The 16,302-nt window shown below is 45.2% G+C and overlaps 1 protein-coding gene across 4 annotated transcripts in view; it reads left to right on the forward strand.

Annotated features, from left to right (window-relative positions):
- ZFHX3 (zinc finger homeobox 3) overlaps positions 1 to 16,302 on the forward strand; it is a 385,515-nt gene that overhangs the window by 62,131 nt on the left and 307,082 nt on the right. For 3 of the 4 annotated variants that reach the window (XM_038147757.1, XM_038147759.1, XM_038147761.1), the window contains exon 2: positions 10,674 to 10,778. The gene's annotated coding sequence lies outside the window, so the exon portion shown is untranslated. Of the gene's footprint in view, positions 1 to 10,032; positions 10,256 to 10,673; positions 10,779 to 16,302 lie in introns of those variants that run through there. The other variant, XM_038147758.1, reaches the window with a different exon arrangement.

A 16,302-nucleotide genomic window follows, 5' to 3' on the forward strand; every position in this document is an offset into this window, starting at 1 on the left:
AGACCCTCAGCACTGCCACTTACAGTGGGCAGGAAACCCAAATTGACCAGTAATAAAGTGTTTGAGGTTGGCCGAGGCGGCTCCTGGGGAAACGGCCTTCTCGGAGTGGGGATGCTGGGGGTGGGGAGCTGTCAATTACCCGTGCTTGATGAGGACTGAGTAAACGTGCTCTTAAAGCAGCCTATTAAATGAGAGAGAGAATGGGCTGGGGCTGGGCTCCATTTGCAAAATACTGCTGCGAAGTTGGAGGACCGTGAATAAGTGCTGCCATCAGCAATGACTGCAAGCTTGGGCTTCATTTTTCTCTCTTTGTTGTGGCCTCCAGTTACAGGCAGGAGAAAAGTGACAATATAGTTAGTCCATATACCAGTAGAGTAAAAAAAACATAAATGCTTGCTGGAATGTAGAGCAGATGTGTCAAAGGAAAGCAGAAGACCAAGCCAAACCTGCTTGGCCATCACAGGCAAAAGAGCAGCAAGTCTTGAGGTTGGTGGGCAATTAAAACTAAGAATAATCCGTGACAGTGAAAGTGTTGGACACCTAATGTGGCAATTATTGGGAATTATTCAGACCCGAAATCTGAATAATTACATAGATGGGATCTTTTTATCAAATGCAACTATCCTAGTGCAGAGAATGGATGCCAGGTGTGAGGAACCACCTTGCAGACTGGCGTGAATAAGTATAAAAATACTGATGTGCAGAGCACATAGTGATAAAGCCAGAGAAGCCAAATCATCAAATCGGATGCAAGATGTGTCAAAATATCAAGAGAAAGGCTGCCAAGAGCACAAGGAATGGGAAAATAAGAGAAGTGTAGGATCACCATTCAGTGGAGAGCAAAGAGAGTTTTGAGACAGCCAAAAGTTTCTGTATCGTCTCTTGAAGTTCTGCTGCCCGTGGGACAGCAGTTACCATAGTTAATGCCCTTGCCAAAGGGGTGGGATCTGAGTCCTGAAGAGAGGAGAAGCAGCTTAAAGTGTCCAAGAGAGCTGTTGTCAGAACTGTTGGTTTCAAAACTCATTGAAAGAATATGTAGAGCCAAAATAAACTCAGAACTAGAAGGGGCTTGTTTTGAAGACTTGTGCAGGGAAGGTGAAATCCTGGAAGACAGTTCAGTGTCCTGACTTTAGACAGCAGTTACAGACCAGTCAGGTAACCTCCAGTTCCTGCTGAAATCTGGGAAAAGCAACCAAACTATTTGTGAGCGCTTGGAAGATGCCAAGGGAACAAATAACAAACAAAGACTTGACAGAAAAAATATTGTCTAAGCAACACAAGAACTTGCATAGCAGAGTAACAGGTGTGGGCAGGGAAGGAGCACTCGCTGTCGTAGAGCTCCAGTTTAGGGAGGCTTTTGACACTCCTCACATGACTTTATTTATTAGCAGGCTCAGGAAATTTGGTTGAGATGAGTGGGTGTAGAACGGGTGGAAGAATCATTTTTAGGGCAAACTTATCACTGTCAGAATGCAAGGAGGGATACGCTGAGTTTTGGCAGGGGTCTGCCCTGACCCTGGGCCACTGCAGTGTTTGCTTTACTGAGCTGAATCACAGAGCAGGAAATACATTTCCTGTGAGTACATTCAGTGATAGCCGCACAACTGAAAGTAATCTGACAGGTGGGAGTGATGGTTTGGCAAAACCAGAATTAAATTCTGCAGGGACAGCCACAGGATCTTCCTAGGGAACGCTGGTCATGTGCACAAAGAATGGAACGTGTTGATAGTAGTGGTTTCTTGGCCAGTTGCCCTGGTGGTGGCTTCAAACCTTTTGTTATCCTTTTGCTTTGAGAACTGAAATGATTTTCTACCTGTGTCCCTCCAGCCTGGTTTTGTTTGTTTATTTAGGAGTAAAGTCTAACACCTTCCATGAATCCCCCAGGATCCCTGAATCCGTGTGTTGCGTGAAGCCATTCAGTGAGAGGCAGTCAGTGACACTTCCTTACTTATTATTAATTTGTTACAGGCAAAACTCCATCTCTGTTTTTATGGTGTTTGTGGTACTGTGGATGCTCCCTCTTTTCCCCTTCACTGCCCCCCAAAAGCTCACTTCAGCAGTATGAAGTGAACCATGCTTGGAGTGTTATTAAGTAATATTCCTTATTACAAAAGCACCGGGCTCCCTTTAATGAGAGCTTCAGTGCTCCCAGCTCGTGCCACTGTCTGGGGAGCCCCTTTCCTTTGTCCGTAATGAGCACCTCCTCATTTGCACTGTCCCTGGATTTATGGAGGGACAGGAGGGAAAAACCTTCCATTTATTATGTCTTAAATGAACTGCTCCCAAAGCAAAACCAAAGAGAGCAGTAAACTGGTGCCTCTGCATTATATAGTTTGATTTTTATGGAGCTGTATCGTGATGTTCTGCCTCACCTAAGCAGGGTGAGCACAGGCTATAATTACCTCTTGTGAACCCCATTTTCTGATAACCTCCCTGGCCTCTCCCTCTTCAGGATGTTGAATCTGTCAGTTAGGGGATTTTATTTGTTCTCACTGATGGAGCTGGATGTGGTTAGAAGCAATAAAGCTCATTTGATATCTCATTTACCTGAAAAAATGGGGCTTGCTCCCTGAATTTGAAACAGGGAAAACATTCCAGTTTTGTGAATTTTACTCTACTATACTTGAATTGTTTCTGTTAATTCTCTCTCCTTATGTTAATCCTCACCTTCTCCTGCTCCAGCTGCACTCAGTTCCCCTCTTTGGTAGATATTCCTGCATACCCTAAGAGTTAGCTTGAAAGAAAACACATTTTTATTGATGAATCCCAGTTTTAGAAAAAAGGACTTTAAGGTCAAAGCCTTCCTATGTAGAGGGAACAGCCAGGCAGTAACAGCCGTGTTCCTGGGCTGAGATTAAATCCACGTCTCTTGTGCAAGATGAACTGACACAATGGTGTTACTGCTTGCTTTTCTGACTTGGGGAAAGATGCACTAATTCCTGGTATTAAAATGTACTAGGAAAACAGATTCCTTAAGGGTTTATTATAATTTACCTTCTTCCCAGGAGTGTTGTGGATAAATGTAACTGTGCCTTCGATGTGATCAATTTGAAATAAAATTTGAGGTGTAAGAAGGTGGTTTCATGATGGTGGGTTTTGTTTGTTTGATTTGGTTTTCTTTTGACTTTGGCTCACCTTAGACTTCCTTGTGTTCCAAAATGTGGAGCCACCTAAACTGTATTTTCAGCTGGATATCAGCAGTCCGGAGCCGTCTGTCTAACCTGTGGCAAAAAGCAGAGATCAATAATAAATGGTCTGGTGCCTTCCTGCTTTTGCTGCATGTGAGTGTTTTCTCTGTAGTTCAAGGGTTATAGAAATTATAGTTGACAAATCACAGCTATAAATAATATTCCTAACATTTTGCATAAAGTCTTAAAACCTTTTTATTTATTTCCTCTCTCGCAAGAGTCAAATAAGAGGCTTTTACATACCAAGGGAAGGTTTTTTTGAGACTTAAACTTCAGAATATTTTCAATATCTGCAACATTATCTTTTGAATAATAATTACCTCTTATATTAAATTATAAGACAGCAGGATTCAGGATTAGATCTCTGCATATTATTCTAGTGAAGGAAATTATGACAGGGGTCATTTTTTAGAATTATGTAGGAGGGTAAAAGGTCCCAGGCAGCATTAGAAGGGAAGGCGTTTATAATTAAATTGTAATTTAGGCCTATGATTTATAGTTTTCTCAATGAAAAATTTGGTGCTGTAGAGAGATCCTAGGAGGAACTTTAGTGAGATACAACTTAATGAAATAATAAAAAGAAAAATGATTCTGGAATAGACTGTATTGCAGTGGTCCCCGTCAGGATGCCGCAGTGGAGCTGCGAGCTGTCCCTGTGTCCCTTCGCAGCTCCCTGTGCCAGGGCTGTCTCCAGGCACTGAAGTTTGCTCAGGCTGAAACAAGGCATGGAAGGTTTCGGATCGAGGCCATTTGCACAACAGATACCTTTTAAAACTCATTTCGCTCGTTAAAACTTAGGGAAGTGTTCTAAACCATGCAAGTTGTTAGTTTGGGACAGACTGCTGTTTGTTTTTGTTGTTGTTAGTCACGAGCTGCAAGAAAACCCTGAGCCTTGTTCTTCATAATTTGTGAAGCCATTAGAGCGTGGATGCCGAAAATCTGCTCTGAAATAGCACCCACTTACCCAGAAATAGCTCATTTCTACCTAATGTGCAGAGGAGTTTGGCGTTTCAGTATTATTCTGCAGAACAGATAGCTCCAGGAATTTAAAAAAGAGTATTTTTATAGTTATTTTTATTAATTAACGGGCTAAACTCCTCCCGACCATGATGAAGAACTATTCTACTGGCAGGAAACCATTAATACAGAAAGGTTAAATGGTTTGCCAAAGGTAATTGAGGCAGTCAGTGACTGATCTGACACCAGGAGCCATCTCTGACCCGATCTCCTCTGGCGGTAAAGCTCTGCTGGGCTGGTTTGCACGGTGGCCAGCAGCTCTGGCTTGGCTTAAACCACATTTAGGTTAGGAAGGACTAATTTGCATTAAAAATTACTTTAAGGAAGGGATGTAGGCTCAGACATTGTTTTTAAATACTGTTTTCTGGTGTAAACTCAGCAGTTGTTCCTACAAATGGTAGGAACAGTCTGGCTCAGGCTATAAAAATATCCTTCTTTTTTTTTTTTTTTTTTTTTGCAATTACTTGATTTTTGTGTATGGTTGTAGAACATCAACAGGTAAATTTAGAGCATGGGTTTCAAGATCAGCTCCTGGAGTTTACTATGCTCAGATTAAGGCACTGTATTAATCTTCTGGTACTTAATTTTTCTGCAGAACTTTGAATGCAAATAAGTATCTGATTGAAATAAATGTACTAATAAGCACCCTCTGATATAAATGAAATTGTTGAAATTGTATCTGGACAAAGTGTGATGTTTTCTGTGTTCAGAAAGATGGGAAGGAGTATGTGACTTAAAAAATACCAGATATGGAACTTCAAAAGAAGGAAAGATCCTAAACCAGCAAAATTCTTTTGCCTTCCCTCTGAGGGAGTTGCTGGGAACTCAGGAGCTCCCTGCAGGTCCGGCAAGGGTGGGCTCCCCGAGGGGCTGAGGAGAAGCCAGCCCTTGGACAGGGAGCACCTGCCTTTGTCATGATTGATACTATTTGTATTTCAGACATTCACTTGAAAATTAGCCAGGCATTTGTTTATTTAACTTGTGCACAGAATCCCCCCAAGTATCCAAATTTAATGAAAAAACAAACAGCTTTTTAAAGGCTGTGTGTTCCTATAATGAATATTTAGGAATGTTAACAAATAATGTTATAGATTAGAAAAAAATCTTCATAACACAGATTGTTCTTTGGTTTCTGGGTAAATAACAGCTACTTTAGAATTTATCTAAATGAAGAAGTTATGCCACGGGCTCTGGGATTTTCAGAGGGGTATTTTACTTTTTAATGCGTCAAATTAAAAATAAAACTCAGGGTAGCCTTTTCTGTTTTCCAAGCTAACCTGAAATAGAAGAGGTTGAGACATACTTGAAAAAAGGGATATTTCACCCTAAAGAAAACGTTTTTTCTGCTATTTGCAGAAAATGATTCTTTTTGCTGTAGTGTTGTGAGCGTTGCTTGCGGTGAGTGTTGATTATGGAAACATTTGTTTGCGGTCTCGGTTTTTAACCCCTGGCTGCCCTCGGTGGCGGTGCCGCGTTTGGCTCCTTTGTGTGGGGCGCGGGATGCGGGAGCGGCGCCTTTGTTCAAAGCGAGGAGGTCGCGATGATAACGAGAGGAGCGCGGGGCGACCCCCGGCCCCGGGACACCGCGGGGTGCGGGGACACCGCCCGGCCCGGGGACACCGCGGGGTGCGGGACCCTGCCCGGCCCGGGGACACCGCGGGGTGCGGGACACCCCCGGCCCGGGGACCCTGCCCGGCCCGGGGACACCGCGGGGTGCGGGACACCGCCCGGCCCGGGGACACCGCGGGGTGCGGGACCCTGCCCGGCCCGGGGACACTGCCCAGCCCGGGGACACCGCGGGGTGCGGGGTCGTTTCCCGGCCCAGGGCTGAGCCCGGCCCGGCCCGGGCCCCTCCGCCGGGAGCTGCCGCCCTCGCTTCAGCGTTTGTGGCTTCGCAGCCTCGCGTCCCTGCTCGCAGGGCCTGCAGGGATGGCCGCCCGCTGCCCGAGGGCAGGGAAGGGATCCTTCCCTGGCAGGTGGCAGGCCCTGGCACAGGTGCCCAGAGCAGCTGAGGCTGTCTCTGGGTCCCTGGCAGTGCCCAGGGCCAGGCTGGGCACTGCGGCTGGAGCAGCCTGGGGCAGTGGAAGGTGTCCCTGCCATGGCAGGGGTGGGATGGAACGGGCTTTGGGGCCCTTCCACCCCAAACCATTCCCTGTGACTGAGTTTTGACTCCCTTGGCTGTCGCCACCAGCCGAGGCCATTGCGATGCCGCTCTCGTGCGGCGTTCTCGCAGCCCGGCGCTCAGAGGGTTCCGTGGGCACGGGGGGACCCGGAGGGGCCATCCGGGAGCTGCGGGAAGGCGGTGCCGGCGCCCCGCAGCGCGGGCAACGCCGAGGCCAGTGCGTTCCTGGGTCAGGAGCGAGGCACGGCCCGCTGGGGGCTGCGGGCAGGGCTGCGGGCAGCCGGGCTGGGGGCAGCGGGCAGGGCTGGGGGGCTGCGGGGATGCGGGCAGGGCTGGGGGGCTGCGGGGATGCGGGCAGGGCTGCAGGGCTGCGGGCAGCCGGGCTGGGGCTGCGCCCCGGGACAGCCGCGTGGGGAGCAAGGAGCGCTCCGCACCGCTCCCGACCGCGCCGGGGCACCGGCAGGGCCTGTGCCGGGAAAACCAGCGAGCAACCCAGTAAATGCTGGGAAACGCTCTGCTTCAAAGGAAAAACATCGAGTCTAAGGTGGCTTGGACTGGATACCCAAAATTAATAGACATATTTGACCTTAATCTGTCTTCCTGGACAAGTTTAATTATAGCAATTTCTTAACTTCAGCTCGAGATCTTGTTTCAAGAGTGTTAGTGTTCTTTCACTGTGTGGGGTTTTGTATTTAATATCAACGTGTTTTCTAAGGAGAGGCAAAAATCTGTGAAAATTGACTGGACTGGAATCACCCAGGACTTTAGAGATGCCTGTGATTAATTTCTCTTTCTAAAGAAATTAATGATTCTGAGATGAGATTGAATTGGGGCGAGGAGAAAGAAATTAGAAATACTTTTTTAGAGCAAAATTTAAAAGGGAATTTATTTTGGAATGATTTTATTCCCTTTGCGCTCACAGCCCGTCCTGGCAGGAATCTTTCAATGTAAACCATTTGGCACGAGCTGATGATTAAAACCTGATGATGTACATGTTGATTTACACCAACTGGAGTCATAGCATTTGTTTTAGCCTTTATTTTTTTGTCTTATATAACTTAAACAAAGATGTAAAGGTTGTAATATCTCTGTGTAATTTGAAATATAAATATTTGAGAACGCAGAATGTGCTACCACGCAGCCGTGTGTGGGTAGCAGTAGTACATCCTCGCATGTGCTGTTAGCAGTGCCAGCTGTGTGGGTGCTGCAGCTTTTGAGCTGCTTTGCCGTGCCTCAGTCCTGCCTGCGGCGTCGTGGGGAGTTTCACTCTGTCCCCAAAGAGCTCCAGGCACCCTGACCCACTAAACTACAACGCTGATGACTGGCCGGAAGAGGGGCTTTGGGTCAGCTCTGGTTTTCCTTAGTTACTGTATAAAAACGCATTTCTGATTTTCTGGGCGTTTTAAAAGAGGTGTTTTATCTCTTACAGAATATATACGATTTTACTGCGTTCTACTCTTTCTCCGTTTACAAGAAAAAGCTGAAAATGCAAAATGTAGACATGAGTGGCAATTTTGCATCTCTATTTTCATAAATTTGACACCTTTTATATGAAATAATTTCAAGTTTTCTATTAAAATGGAAAGAGACAATCCGTGCCTTAGACTGAAGCCTCTAAGAAAGCAGTTTTGAGCCACGCTGATGGTGTAGAAAAACTGCTGGGTTATATAAATAAAAGAAATTAAACTGTTTTCCTGTTTCTTTGCATGAGGCTGGTCTGTGAGTGGGATTCTAACACAGCAGATGGACTCGTTGCTTGAGTGCACTTACTTTAGTTCCACATCTTCCCCAACTCCAGGAACTTGAACTTGTCATTATCGGCCCCGGAAGGTCAATGCATTACCCAGGGTAGCAGCTCTTTCATGTGGCCTTTCTGAGGAGGGAAAAACCAGCTTTTAATCTTGGCTTTTATAAAACACTCTGTGTACTGGATCCATCCTAACTTGTCATTTCCTCGTGTGTTTTAGTGCTGGGGAGATCTGCAGATGCTTTGTGATGCCACACAGATACACACGTCCGCACAAGGCCTAATCTGAAGTGAATCTTCTATAAATAATAAACAACAAATAGGCTCCTTTTAGTTATATTAGCCCCAAAATAGGTCATGTACATTTGTTTTAAATGCAAACTTAACAATAAAGTAAATTCCCTAGGTGGAGAATTTGATGTGTTTGTGCAAATTTTCTGGACGTAGTACAAAAAAAAGCCAGCACCTATATTTTACCATTTAAAATATTTATACATTGTCTCTTAAAGTCCTGTGTTTGAAATACTGTTTATAATAAACTCCCTAGGAGAGAACTGATAGTCACAGGTAAACACTTGCCATTTGTTAACTTAAACACTAAGTAATCTTTAACTTTTAAAAGAGAAACTTAGTGTTTCCCATTGCTTCCAGAGAAGTTGTTGCCTTTGTCAGCTTCCTGCCTCCAAATATTCTGATTTTCACCTGATGGGCCATGTGGTCTTGGAGTTCCATGGGCTTCTCAAGGAGACCAAGCCTTGTGACACCAGGCTTTGTCCCTCTGGACCTCCACTGGAAATAATAACATGATTTTCAAATAAAAAAAGGCTGCCAAGGCCATTCTGTTAGTGCTCCCCCATAGCATACAGCATGTTAAATTCTGTGGTGACTGATAAAAGAAGGAATATCTGAGCAACGGGCGGTTTCTTGCAGTTGGGATTAAAATGGCTGCGACACCTATTGTAATTTTCATACTATTTCTGCCTACTACAGCTGTGTTTGGGTTTTAATTGGCATCTGTAAGTGCTTCTGTAAAACAAATAATATATATATATATAGGATGTCTCACAGTAGAACTGGACAAAGGTAAAATGCTACAAACTGCAGTGCCACACTCTCCAGCTGGTGGTGTTCTGTGGAGCGAGGTGGGATCTGAAGCTGTGGTGTCAGCCATTGTAACACACATAATTTCTCTGTCCCTATTCATTTTCATCCCCGAGATGCATTGTAAAAGTGTAAATCCATCACTAGATAATTTTCAGTCCCATTATTTACCAAAATGAATCGTTAAGCAAGTCATTGTTATTGGTGGGGTGCTATTGTTGTTTCGCAGAGATGGGGCCTGCCAAGGTCTTGAGTGATGTGCACTTGAGTGTTCTTTCAAGATCCTTGTACCTGTTTCATTTGGGAGGAGTTTCACTCATGTAAAATCAAACGGAAACAATTTTAGTAGCCTCTGAAAAGAGAAGAAGGGAAAATGGATATTAATGAACTATTTAATATTCTGCTATGGCAGAGATGCAGTGATTTTGCTGTTGACACTTTTGCATGGAATTAAAGAGATCTGGTGGTTGTTTTACTCGTCTGTCTTTGTTCCTGAAAGACTTTTCAGTGTCATCAGATTTGGTTTTGTAACCTGAGAGAGATTTTACAGACATGCAGACAAGAAAAAACCACGCTTCTTTTTCATGAAATTCATTGGTATTCAAAACATGGTCCTTTGATGAATTAGAAATTTTGGCTGAAGCTTTAATGAGATTATTTCCTGAACTTATGTTGGAAAACGCGTGAGCTGCGAAATTCACAATTCTGAATAAGGACGGGGTTGGTTTTTCCGTTCAGGAATATTTCTGGCTAGTTGTTTATTGCTCAATACCGTATTGATCGGTGAGTTGAGAAGTTCATGATGAAGCGGAACAGTTTAGAGCTATGGATCTTTACTCTGTGGCACGTCATGGGTGGGGAGCCTTTGGCAGGAGAGCCTGTGGGAGCTGTGCCGGGGGGCTGGCCCCCGTTGTGCCTCAGCAGGGGCTGGAGCCGCCCCAGAGCTCCCCCTGGCAGCGCGGGGCTCTCTGCCCGGGCCTGGCCCCGGCGTTCCGCGGCTCCGGAGCTGGGAGCACAGACTGGCACGCTCACACCCCGGCTGCACAAACGGAGCTGGAGAACCCTTTGTGTTTATTTGTGGTTAGTGGAATCTTTCGCTGTGTGGGTGGTTACTGGGGACAAGTAATTTGGGAAGCTTTCCAGAAGCTGTCATTGAGTGGTCTTAGATTTTATAACGTTCCTTGTGTTCCCATGCTGTCTACGCACAAAAATTCTCCTGACTCAAGAACATTTGAGTGCCATGACTTCTCACATTTTGAAACTCACGTGTGTTCCAGCATGTTAAAAGTATTAGGAATATTCAGGAAATCACTGTACCTTGTCTTTTAATTTACTTTAAATCAAAGTTTTTTTTCCCAGTGCTCACAGAAATGTTTTGGTGTTGACTGAAAAGAAGGATGTTATGGAAGATTTTTTGTTAGTCATGTGGACAAGATAAAATTCTGTTTGTTCACATCCAACCCCAGCTAAATGTGTGGTTTCCATTTCTTTGTGCCAGCTCCTTTCTGGATTTATCCTGAACGAGAAGAGGAATTACTGAATTAACGCCCAGGCAGTGAGTGGCCTGTGTTAGAGGCTGCAGTCCACAAGTCCTTCATAAATGGTGAGTAAACCTCTAGCTTTGGATTTCCACACTGAGTTTGATTTCAGCTTTCAGTCTGGAGGTTTGTGAGCTGTGGCCACAGTGGGAGTTGAAGTCTTTGCATGTAAATTATGGCATTCTGTATTTTCAGAACTAATCTCTATATTTGAGCATTGAAGGCCTGTTCCAGAAATAATAAATGTAGCAATAATTGTGATCTTTGTAATTGTATCTGGGCAGCTGCAGCAGTCAGCGATCTGTCTGTGTGAATGGCTCCAGAGTACAGAGCTCTGAACAAGGGGCTTTGGGAAGAGAAGGTTTTGTCCACACTCTTACAGTGTCCTGGGAGAGGGATTTCTGAAAATGTGGTATAAATGCAAATCTGTGTTTAAAAATACTGAAATGCCTGTGTGCTAATGCTGGTTGCTTGCTGTGGGATGTCTGGGGTAAGTTTGCTGATGGCGTAGTCAGTGTAATTTTATTTTGATGTATTCAAATACAAGATGCAGCATTATTTGAGAGTACAAGATCTTTCTCGTCATTATCTAGTGCTAAGTGTTGCTTTGCTTCCCTGTCGTCAGTGTTATGGCAGTCTACTTGTGTGTTCACTTTTGGCCAAAATACCCTGAGTTGGAGGGGGCTGGGAAAGAGGAAGGTGCTTGTAGACAGGTTTGTGGAATCACTGCAGTACGTTTTAAATGATGTATGAAATGAAAAATTCCTGTCTGATGCACAGGGCGAGCAGAGCCATTGATGTCTGTGAAATCGCTGCTGCAGAGGCTATTTCAGAGACTCACAGGGTGGTTTGGGCTGGGAGGAACCTCAGAAATCATCTCGTTCCACCCCCTGCCATGGGAACACCTTCCCCTAGACCAGCTTGTTCAAGCTTTTCTAATAGTATTTCAGAAATACCAACTTTTAATTTTTTTATAAAACTCTTCTGATTTTGAAAGGCAGAAGTCTTTCACAGCAACAAAATTCATTAGAAAAAACCTTTCAAGATGGTGCATCAATAAATATCCTGAGGCACTTTTCTAGGTTGGTGTGGGTTTCTGAGCCTGAGCAGCACTACTTTACAGAATGCCACGTGGGTGTGAGGGTGCTGCTGAGGATGCTTGGAAAAGTCCTAAAGTGAGAATTTTAAAAGTTGAAGGGTGGGATTCAAGATCAGGAGCCCCGTGGTTTGTTTGAGAGGTAGAGAGGGTTTAGGAGCTGGAGTGGAGTAAGAGCTGAAACCCAGGAGCGCGGGGTTTGGGGGAAGGATGGGTTTGTGTGGCCGATACCCAGCAGGAGCTGCAGGGCAGAATGGGACAGAACATTCTCTGTTTGCAGCTTAGCCACCCAAACTGTCCCCCTGCGTCTCATGATGTGGCTCCTGTAGGGGAGAATACGCTGGGGTCAGTTACAACACACACACGAGGATCCAAAGCAGCAGCAGCATCCTGGTTAGTCAAACATCTGTATCTCCTAGCTACTGAGTTTGGCACACCTGTGCCAGTCTGCAGATGGAGTTTTGAGAGTTTAAGGAATGTGTGCACAGCTAACTGCATACACTTCTGCATTTCAGTTTCATGGATGTTCTAGAAGTGCCCTTTCAGCACCCTTTCTGTGTAGTCTTTGCATATTTAAGTTTCTTATCAGAGAATTTTGTTGTGTTTTTAAATTGCTGATGGTCAGGATTTTTACATTATTAAAATGTTTACATTTTAAAATAAATTAAGTACATTAAAAAATTAAAAATAATTACATTATTGAAAACAATCGTGGAAGAGAAATAGATTTTATATTGTGCCATCAGATTCTTTAGAAAGGAGAAAACAGCGTCTGAAGAAACTGAGAACACTTTCATAAATCCTGCTTTGGTGGTTTTTTCTCTCTTTTTTTGTTGGTTTTGGTTTTGGTTTTTTTGGCATATTCACGTTGTGTTTCTGCTCTCTAAAAGCACAGACTTCCTTCCAGCTCTGCTGTTGCACTGTGCTGATGCAGGCAAGCTTTTCAGTGGTTAGAAAGAAAAAAGATAAGCGAGCAGCATATAGATGGCTTTTAAAGCCAGCAGCTGGGTTGTTCGTTGCCATGATAGCCAGAGTTGCCCTTTTCCTAGTTCACTCAGTGTCTGGGGCTTCTGAAGCGCCTGGAGGACCCTGCTGCTGAGTGTCCCTGCAGCCCAGTGTCCCTGCAGCCGAGTGTCCCTGCAGGTGAGTGTCCCTGCAGGTGAGTGTCCCTGCTGCTGAGTGTCCCTGCAGGTGAGTGTCCCTGCTGCTGAGTGTCCCTGCTGCTGAGTGTCCCTGCAGGTGAGTGTCCCTGCAGCCGAGTGTCCGTGCTGCTGAGTGTCCCTGCAGGTGAGTGTCCCTGCAGGTGAGTGTCCCTGCAGGTGAGTGTCCCTGCAGCCGAGTGTCCCTGCAGGTGAGTGTCCCTGCAGGTGAGTGTCCCTGCAGCCGAGTGTCCCTGCAGGTGAGTGTCCCTGTAGCCGAGTGTCCCTGCAGGTGAGTGTCCCTGCTGCTGAGTGTCCCTGCAGCTGAGTGTCCCTGCTGCTGAGTGTCCCGTCAGGGCAGGAGCGCAGAGCCCTGTGTTCCCTGGTGCCGGCTGTGCTCTCGCAGCACCCAGCTCCTCACCCTGCCCGTCTCCAGGAGTCCCAAAGCAGGGTGCCAGCCTGTGCTCCAGGCTCCCAGCCGTGGCCCTGGCTGCCCCAGCCCGTCCAGCGTGTCCTGCCAGCTGCCCCTGGGGACGCCTGGCAGAGCTGGCCTCGGGGTTCGGGATCTTTGCTGAGGTCTTTCATGGTTAGTTCTTCTGAGCAAACAGCTCCTCCTTCCAGGCCATGGATGTCTTCTGGCCTTGAAGTGGAAAATGAAGGTGTTACCTTTCAGGTCGTTTACTGTAGGTAGTATTTGGTATGTGTTATTGCAAATATTAATTAGACTTTGCTTTACTTGAAATGGGGGGGTTTGGAATGCATGTACCATGGAAAAAGGGAAATGAGGAGTTACGTGGTGCTTGCAGGGCCATGATAAAACAAGAAGCAATAGCATGAATAAACCAGATAGTAATTTTTTTTTTAAACTGAAATTGTTTGACACAGTAAAGGACTCTGATTACTGCCAAGCATTTAGTATTGAATCTGAACAGGTTTTGACCAAATTTGGGTGTAGATCTTAGTCTTTGAAAAATAAACCCACAAAAAAGTGCTGCAAGCTGGTTTTTTTTGAGTCCTGCAGAGCAACTGGTGCTGTCAGCCCATGGGAAATGCTTTTTGCAGCAGATTGTTTGTAAGAAGTGTCGTGCAAGAAGTTTGTGTGACTAAAGTGAATTTATCAGGCTGTCTGGAAGTCACTTGTTCTTCAAAGATCAACCTTCTTTCATACAGATTATTTGTAACTCTTCTGTATAATTTACCTGTGGTTTACTGGAACTGGGCTGAAGAGCCAGTGCTAGGAGATGCTGTTAATGCAGCAAGAGTTTGGGATGTTACATAGGAAGAGCTGGATGACTTTGAAGAAGTGATGAAAATGAGGTGAAATCAAATAGATTCAAATAAGAACGGCTTTTCTGCTGGGTGCAAGGGTAGTGTTTTCTTGGGAGGAGGGGCCAGGAGCTGACTGAGGTACGACTGTGCCACCAACACGATGTGAAAAAATCAAGTGCCACTCTCAGGCATGCAAAGGAAAAGTAATTCCAGAGAGGTTTGCAAAATACTGGTGCCGTGGTAACAGCAGCTGGCAGGAGCTCATCTATTTACAGAGGACAAATGTGAAATCAGGACTGTCTCTTAGTCGGGGAACAATGCAGGGGGATCTCTGGATCTCACCATTGCTCAGGGCTGGGACAATTAACACCGAGTCGGGACTTTGTTTTCCTTTAACAAGGAAAGGACGATGGGTCACTTCTCCTGATGGTGCTCCTGAATGCATTTGAGATAAATGAGTTGGGAATCTGACAGATTGGAAGAATAACAAGAAGTGTACGATTACTTTTTTTTTTTCCAACTGAAATGTGTTAGAGCCTCTATGACACTGGTAGCAGGTGAAAGAGGAAAACAGTTCCTGAACTCTTTGCTAAATTGATATACTAATCAGAGTGCCTTTTCCAGAAAAGAAAGAAGAGCCCCATTTTGCCTGGGCTCTGTCTCTGCTGTTTTCCTTTTTCAGAAGAAGAAGATTAGGAGGTGTCTGCACCGATGTGATAAAACGTTCCCGTGGAACTGTATTGTATTTTCGCCTTGAGTTGCTGGCGAAATGAAGTTGTTGGCTTTCAGTGCTGCTTTGTTTTTGACCCCTTTTTGTGAATTCTCTGAGGAAAGAAACATATTCCCATCTTTTATAGTAATCAAATTTATCTGGCATCTCTCAGCCTCTTGCATTACTTATGCTACAGTTGACCAGCCTTGGGAAGGGTTTAGCGGGTTTATTTATTTATTGTTCTAAAGTGAAGGTTTTTGACTTGAGGTCCCCACGTAGTCCATGGGGATTTGAAGAGAAAAAAATGAAAGTGCTTTCTGCCATTATTTTGATACAGTTGTTTTCTGTGAAGCTGTTTAAAAAATACCCCAGACTACCCAAAACCTAAACAAAGCCCCCCATTAGTCCAAAACCCCCAAGAACCGCTGCGAGAGGGGAAAAACTTGATTATCTTGCTTGTGTTGGAAATTCAACTTTGTCAACTTTCTTTTGCATCTTCTGTTTCTCTTGCTTTTTTGTCATCAATTTATTTAGATGATTGAAAAAAGTAAAGGTTGATTATAAGGGAAATCTGGGGTATCGTCAATTATTTTGATTTCAAATATGATTTATTTGACATACAGCCTTAGAAGCTGGGACTGATTTAATTTTGTTTTATGCTCATGAAATCCACAGAAGGCTGACCTGGCCATCTTCCTCATCTTCTGCTTTGTAAGTTCCACACAGCCCTCTGATTCTTTGATTTTATGCTCTTTGAGGAGCAAACAATGATAGTGTGAAAATGTTCATATTACGTCTCAGATGTACATACCCGCGTAGAAGGATTTTTTGTTGCAGGAGAAAAATCAAATCCTTGTCACCTAAACTGCTAATTATGTTTGATAAATGTATGGTATATGTTTAATGCAAAGAGAATTTAAGAAATAATACACCTTGTGTAATTACAGCGACCGAGCTACTTCCATCAATCTAATTTTTCTGATTCAGGTTCATTTGCATTGCATTATTTTTATTAAATGAGCTTTCAGTGGAGCCCTGCTCTCTGTCAAGGAGAAGAGTCAAACACTGAAATATTCCAGAGAGCACCGGCCGGTTTGCCGGTGACACCGCGGGCCCGGCTGCTGGCACGTCCCCACGGCCACGCCGGGGCAGTGCCCGCGGTGAGCCCAGCCAGCCCAGCCAGCAGGGCTCTGCTGTGCCCCCGACAGCCCAGGAGCTCTGCTCCTGCTGGGCCCGCTCCCTGGGGACCCCCAGCTGCTGCCGCTGCTCCTGCGGGACGTTCTGAGGCGGCAGTCGGTGCCCAGCCCTGGAGGAGCTGTGCCAAGGCACCCATCGAGTATTTCCCTGTCTGTTCCTCTGCATCCTGGCGCCTT

The sequence above is a fragment of the Motacilla alba genome, chromosome 11 (genome assembly GCF_015832195.1).
Source record: "Motacilla alba alba isolate MOTALB_02 chromosome 11, Motacilla_alba_V1.0_pri, whole genome shotgun sequence".
In the NCBI taxonomy this organism is placed as follows: Eukaryota; Metazoa; Chordata; class Aves; order Passeriformes; family Motacillidae; genus Motacilla; species Motacilla alba.